This window comes from Triticum urartu, chromosome 3A (assembly GCF_056163025.1).
Source record: "Triticum urartu cultivar PI428250 chromosome 3A, HENAU_Tu73, whole genome shotgun sequence".
Taxonomy (NCBI): Eukaryota; Viridiplantae; Streptophyta; class Magnoliopsida; order Poales; family Poaceae; genus Triticum; species Triticum urartu.
The window spans coordinates 393,067,734-393,074,225 of NC_141875.1; the positions used below are offsets into that span (position 1 = coordinate 393,067,734).

Sequence of the window (6,492 nt, forward strand, 5' to 3'; positions counted from 1 at the left end):
GCCCAGGGGGTAGGCGCGCCCCCTGCCTCGTGGCCTCCTCGCTGGTTTCTTGACGTCCACTCCAAGTCCCCTGGATCACGTTTGTTCCAAAAATAACTCTCGCGAAGGTTTTATTCCGTTTGGATACCGTTTGATATTCCTTTTCTGTGAAACACTGAAATAGGCAATAAAACAGCAATTTGCACTAGGCCTTGGGTTAGTAGGTTAGTCCCAAAAATAACATAAAAGTGTGCAAATAAGCCCATTAACATCCAAAACAGATAATATAATAGCATAACAATCAAAAATTATAGATACATTGGAGACGTATCAAGCATCCCCAAGCTTAACTCCTGCTCGTCCTCGAGGAGGTAAATGATAAAAACAGAATTTTTGATGTGGAATGCTACCTAGCATAATTCTCAATGTAATTTTCTTTATTGTGGCATGAATGTTCAGATCCCAAAGATTCAAGACAAAAGTTTAATATTGACATAAAAATAATAATACTTCAACTATACTAAGTAAGCAATTATGTCTTCTCAAAATAACATGGCAAAAGAAATTTCATCCCTACAAAATCATATAGTTTGGTCATGCTCCATTTTCGTCACACAAGAATGCTCTCATCTTGCACAACCCCGATGACAAGCCAAGCAATTGTTTCATACTTTAGTAATCTCAAACCTTTCTCAAGTTTCATGCAATACATGAGCGTGAGCCATGGATGTAGCACTATGGGTGGAATAGAATAATGATAGGGGGTTATGTGGAGAAGACAAAAAAGGAGAAAGTATCACATCGATGAGGCTAATCAACGGGCTAGGGAGATGCTCATCAATTGATGTCAATGCAAGGAGTAGGGATTGCCATGCAACGGATGCACTAGAGCTATAAATGTATGAAAGCTCAACAAAAGAAACTAAGTGGGTGTGCATCCAACTTGCTTGCTCACGAGGACCTAGAGAATTTGAGGGAGCCCATTGTTGGAATATACAAGCCAAGTTCTATAATGAAAAATTCCCACTAGTATATGAAAGTGACAAAACAAGCGACTCACTATCATAAAGATCATGGTGCTACTTTGAAGCACAAGTGTGGAAAAAAAGGATAGTAGCATTGTCCCTTTTTATTTCTTTTATTTTTTTGGCCTTTCTTTTTTATTTGGGACAATGCTCTATTAATGATAATCATCACACTTCTATTTATTTACAACTCAATGATTACATCTCGATACTAGAACAAAGTATGACTCTATATGAATGCCTCTGGCAGTGTACCGGAAAGGGCAATGAATCAAGAGTGACATGTATGATAAATTATGCATGGTGGCTTTGCCACAAATACGATGTCAACTACATGATCATGCAAGGCAATATGGAAATGATGAAGCGTGTCATAAATGAAACGGTGGAAAATTGCATGGCAATATATCTCGGAATGGCTATGGAAATGCCATAATAGGTAGGTACGGTGGCTGTTTTGAGGAAGATATAAGGAGGTTTATGTGTGATAGAGCGTACCATATCACAGGATTTGGATGCATCGGCGAAGTTTGCACCAACTCTTAAGGTGGGAAAGGGCAATCCACGGTACCTAAGAGGCTAGCAACGATGAAAGGGTGAGAGCGCGTATAATCCATGGACTCAACATTAGTCATAAAGAACTCACATACTTATTGCAAAAATCTACAAGTTATCAAAACCAAGCACTACGCGCATGCTCCTAGGGGGGTATATTGGTAGGAAAAGACCATCGCTTGTCCCCGAACGCCGCTCATAAGGAAGACAATCAAAGAACACCTCATGTTTCAAATTTGTTACACAACGGTTACCATACGTGCATGCTACGGGACCTGCAATCTTCAACACAAGTATTTCTCAAATTCACAATTACTCAACTAGCACACTCTAATATCGCCACCTTTATATCTCAAATAAATTATCAAGTATCAAACTTCTCATAGTATTCAGTGCACTTTCTATGATAGTTTTTATTATACCCATACTAGTAAGCGTGCACGTGCAACGCACGTCTTCATTAACGCATAAATTTTACTCTTTTACATGCATGTTTTCGTGCACAAGGCAACATTCTCTACGCATCTAGGTTACAACCTACAACAAATATATTTGAACACAGTTTCCAACTTGCAAGCAGATGGTAAAATCAAGAAAATATGAAGGTCATCCTTTTAGGAATTAGAGGTCCTCGTCAAGGATTTCATTGTTTCTCTGCTTATTTTTATTGCCACCTGGCTATCATAAAGAGTGAAAATGTTACATACATCTTAGTGTCATATAATCCTATTCAAGTGTTAACATAATAAAATATTCTTGATGACCTTTAACACTTCCAAAAACACTCACTGCGAAACATAAAAGTGTCCAATTGTCTTAACAAATACTTGTAAAACTGAAAAAACAAATTCATGGCGTAAATTTAAAAATTAATATAAAAATAATGCTGAAGAAAATGTAAGTATAAATAAATTTGAACTAAACTTGACATATTTCAAAATCAAAACCTTTATATGGCTTCAACATGAATCATCCTATACAGCAAAATATGAGTGTCGAACAAAATACCGCCCGGTAGGTACTCCATGAAATTTAACATTCAGAGACCACAACTTGCATGATTATGAAATTTTGATAGGTTCAATAACAAATACCGGTAAAAATCTTAATAGTTTTATAAAACTTTCAAAATGATTGTGAATGAATACTTTTTGTACCCCTTGTGACCGTATAAAACGATCGCACATCCACATAGTCAAACTAGACACACCTGATAAAAAAGAATTGGACAAAGTCCAATGCTGAATACAAACCAAATAACCAAAAGCGCTAGGGATAAAAAATGAATTGGACAACATCGGACGCTATATCTGATCTGACTTAGACCAAAAGGGCTAAAATACCAACTCAGAAAAGAAAAGGAATGACCCCTCAAAAAAGAAAAAAGAGCACACTTGTCTCTCCCTCTCGGTTCTCCTCACCTCTTTCACCAACCTGCCCCTAACCTTATCCCTTCACTATCTCCCCACTGCTCCCTATTCCATGGTGGCTACAAGCCCACAACACACACATACACACACACACACACACACTCTACCTCCTTAGGCCGCCCATCCTCTTCGTCCCCATCACCGGAGCGAGGTATCGTAGGCTCGCACTCTCCCCAATCTTCTCGGCCCCTCCTCGTCGAGTCTGTCGCCGAAGTGCCCAAGGATCCGCTCGAGCTCGGCATGGTCGCTGGGCGCGGGACTCATCTCCATCAGATTGGGGGCAGTGGCAATCGTGCGTCGCAACCTCCGTGCCCGGTGCCTCCATCTCCATCTCGCTCGTCGGTGGCTGGTCCCTGCAAGTGCAAGCCGGCGCCATTAGACGATCTATTCCCCACTTCAGCTTTCATATCTGCTTGTTTCTGATGTGAGTTACTCCCCATTACCCACTTCTTCTAATCCCTAATTGCTATCCATTCTTGTATAGTACATATGTAGCTCAGTAGTCTAGGTTTAAGCATGAGAGTCATTTTAGAATTGGGGAGAAAAAATAGAAGTTGGGGTGATCCTATTTTGGTATGCCTAATCTTGGAGTAAGTTGTTCGATTAGACGTTCTTAACTTGGTTGCGGCAACTGTTATGAGTGGGGATTCCAGTTAGTTACTATTCTTCAGGCAACCATGCTGCGATAAAGCTAATTGATTGGTGGATTAGAATTCTAGGTGGCTAGGGGCGACAGGGACCAAGACAGATGAGGTTGATTTGGCTTGAATCCTGACAAAGAAATTTACTTCTATTTTGAAAAATGAACACATGTTCTTAGATGTGCAGGGTTAAGTTTCCAAATGTGAGGTTTATAGCAAATCAAAGAGGATCAAGAGAAGCATAGTACAATAGTACAGTAAGATAAGCATGTATGACTGTAGGATAATACAGTTTGAAGAATGATGATGGTATGGTTCTCATATATAGAGGACGGTGGTTGGCTCAAAGAGTTTATCACCTCAAAAATTTCCTTTCTTGGAATAACTTGCCTTATTAGAAGTCCAGAAACATCTCTGGCATCTTCAGTAATACTTACGGCAGCTGCACAAGTGTTATTCATGATATAGCACAACCTTTTAGATATATTTCTTGTTGTCCCGGACCCCCTGTTAAAACAGAAGTGCTTTTGCAGGCTTACAAGAAATGGATTTTGAAGACCATCTAACTATCTAAGAGTCATGGAATTCGTTCCATCCTACATTTTTGGGACTCTGGAATAAACACAAAGATGGGAATGGGGATGCATACCTGCCTGCCATACACATTGAGAGGTTTTCAATACTCATCCCGAAGCTTTTCAGCGTTGTACAGAAGAAGTGATTGACAGGTTTACTTCATGATATTCTTGGCTTTTGTTTTGGCCAAAATGATCAGGTACTTACTCACATAATTTCTGAATATTCCAGTTATTTGTTGAATGCATCAGTTAGACTACTGCGATACATCAAAGCTTCTCTGTAACTGAAACGACATAATTTTGGAGGAGGACTATCCTGTTTCCAAATCCTAGCTCCGCCATTGATTCTACCTGAATTTACTTTAGTAGATCTTCTCTTGTAAAATCCAAACTATTTCCGAGCCTATATGTTTGGTTTAATATTTTTGTTTATCATGCAATACTTATCCCGCAGCCATCTAATATGCAAATTTGATAATAGAAGATGACCTCATTTATGTACAGAAAAATGCATATTCTTGGACTGGGTTTTCTTCCGCACTCTCTTGGATCGGGTTACAAATACATCATACTGACTGGGTTTTATTCATTCAGTCATATAGATTCGAATACTATACTGTTAAACCAATATGATGGAGGGCTCTAGTTTGATGCACTGTTAAAATTCATGTTGAAGTTACAGGAGGTAGATCTATTATGGTTTGCACAAAAATGATGCATTGATCAGCACATTGTTGTAAATATGCAAATTTGAGAGTGAAGAACATTGTTATAAGGATGCAAATTTGATAGGGATTAGGGAAGCAAATGAAGAACCCACATATATGTTAAATAGAATTTTTTGTAAAATCAGGAACTGGTCGTCCCCATAAGTTAACCCAATTGAATATCCTGTAAAATCATACCATGTTCCCTTGGTGCAGGCAGGTGCGTTGCCTGATGAGTTCGTCGGTGCCTACGTCAGCGGCCGCGGAAGGGGGCGATGGCCAAAACTAGCTGGGCGGCGAAGGCGCAACAATGTCTTGCGGCGCCGACGTCTCACTGCAGTGTCTGTCTGAACAGCGACATCAAAGAAAGACACTGAGATTAACTGGGATAGAACCGGCCACATATTGCGCACAAGAGGATAGTCTGCACCTGCTTTCGCGAGAAGCTCTTCGGCGCGGTCATTGTCCGCGCTGCACGGCTGCGATGGCGCAGGACAGGCTCTGCGGCTGCGACATACGTCCGAGTGGGCAAGGGTAGGAAGATCCATCTGATTCCCGTAAGTTTAGCCACTTGTTGTTAGGCAGACGTGTTTAATTACCGTTAATTGTGGCTAATTTTCTGTAGTTTAGCATTTGTTGTTAGGACACGAACAGAATTTGTGGAACTGTTCCGATCTTGCGCGAGCGTGGGTCGGTGGGTCCTGCAGAGTTTTCGTCCGCCAAGTTCTTTTGTTTAATAGTAGTGTAGATTGGATGCCTATCATATTAGTACTAGTTTCATAACCAAAGCAAATTACCATGCTGTTCTAAGAGGCTCTTAAAATTATATAAGTGAAGCATGAGAGATCAATAATTTCTATAAAATAAAACCACAACTGTGCTCTAAAAGATATAAGTGAAGCACTAGAGCAAAATTATCTAGCTCAAAAGATATAAGTGAAGCACATAGAGTATTCTAATAAATTTCAATTCATGCGTCTCTCCCAAAAGGTGTGTACAGAAAGGATGATTGTGGTAAACTAAGAAGCAGAGACTCAACTCATACAAGACGCTCCAAGCAAAATACATATCATGTGGTGAATAAAAATATAGCCTCAAGTAAAGTTATCGATAGAAGAAGACAAAAGAGGGGATGCCTTCCGGGGCATCCCCAAGCTTAGTCTTTTGTTTGTACTTGAATTTTACCTTGGGGTTTCTTGGGTATCCCCAAGCTTAGGCTCTTGCCACTCCTTGTTCCATAATCCATCAAATCTTTACCCAAAACTTGAAAACTTCACAACATAAAACTTAAACAGAAAATCTCATGAGCTCCGTTAGTATAAAAAAACAAACCACCACTTAAGGTACTGTAATGAACTCATTTTTTATTTATTTTGGTGTTAAACCTACTGTATTCCAACTTCTCTATGGTTCATAACCGCTGATACTAGCCATAGATTCATCAAAATAAGCAAACAACACGCGAAAAACAGAATCTGTCAAAAACAGAACAGTCTGTAGTAATATGTAGGTTTCTAATACTTCTGCAACACCAAAAAAATCTAAAATAAATTGCTGGACATGATTAATTTATCTAT

At 39.5% G+C, this 6,492-nt stretch overlaps 1 long non-coding RNA gene across 1 annotated transcript; it reads left to right on the forward strand.

Annotated features, from left to right (window-relative positions):
• The first annotated feature begins 3,001 nt into the window (after positions 1 to 3,001).
• On the forward strand, positions 3,002 to 5,633 carry LOC125544103 (uncharacterized). The gene is made up of 3 exons (XR_007299277.2): positions 3,002 to 3,413; positions 4,164 to 4,405; positions 5,132 to 5,633. It is a non-coding gene; the product is annotated as an uncharacterized LOC125544103 (long non-coding RNA).
• Positions 5,634 to 6,492: the final 859 nt, after the last annotated feature.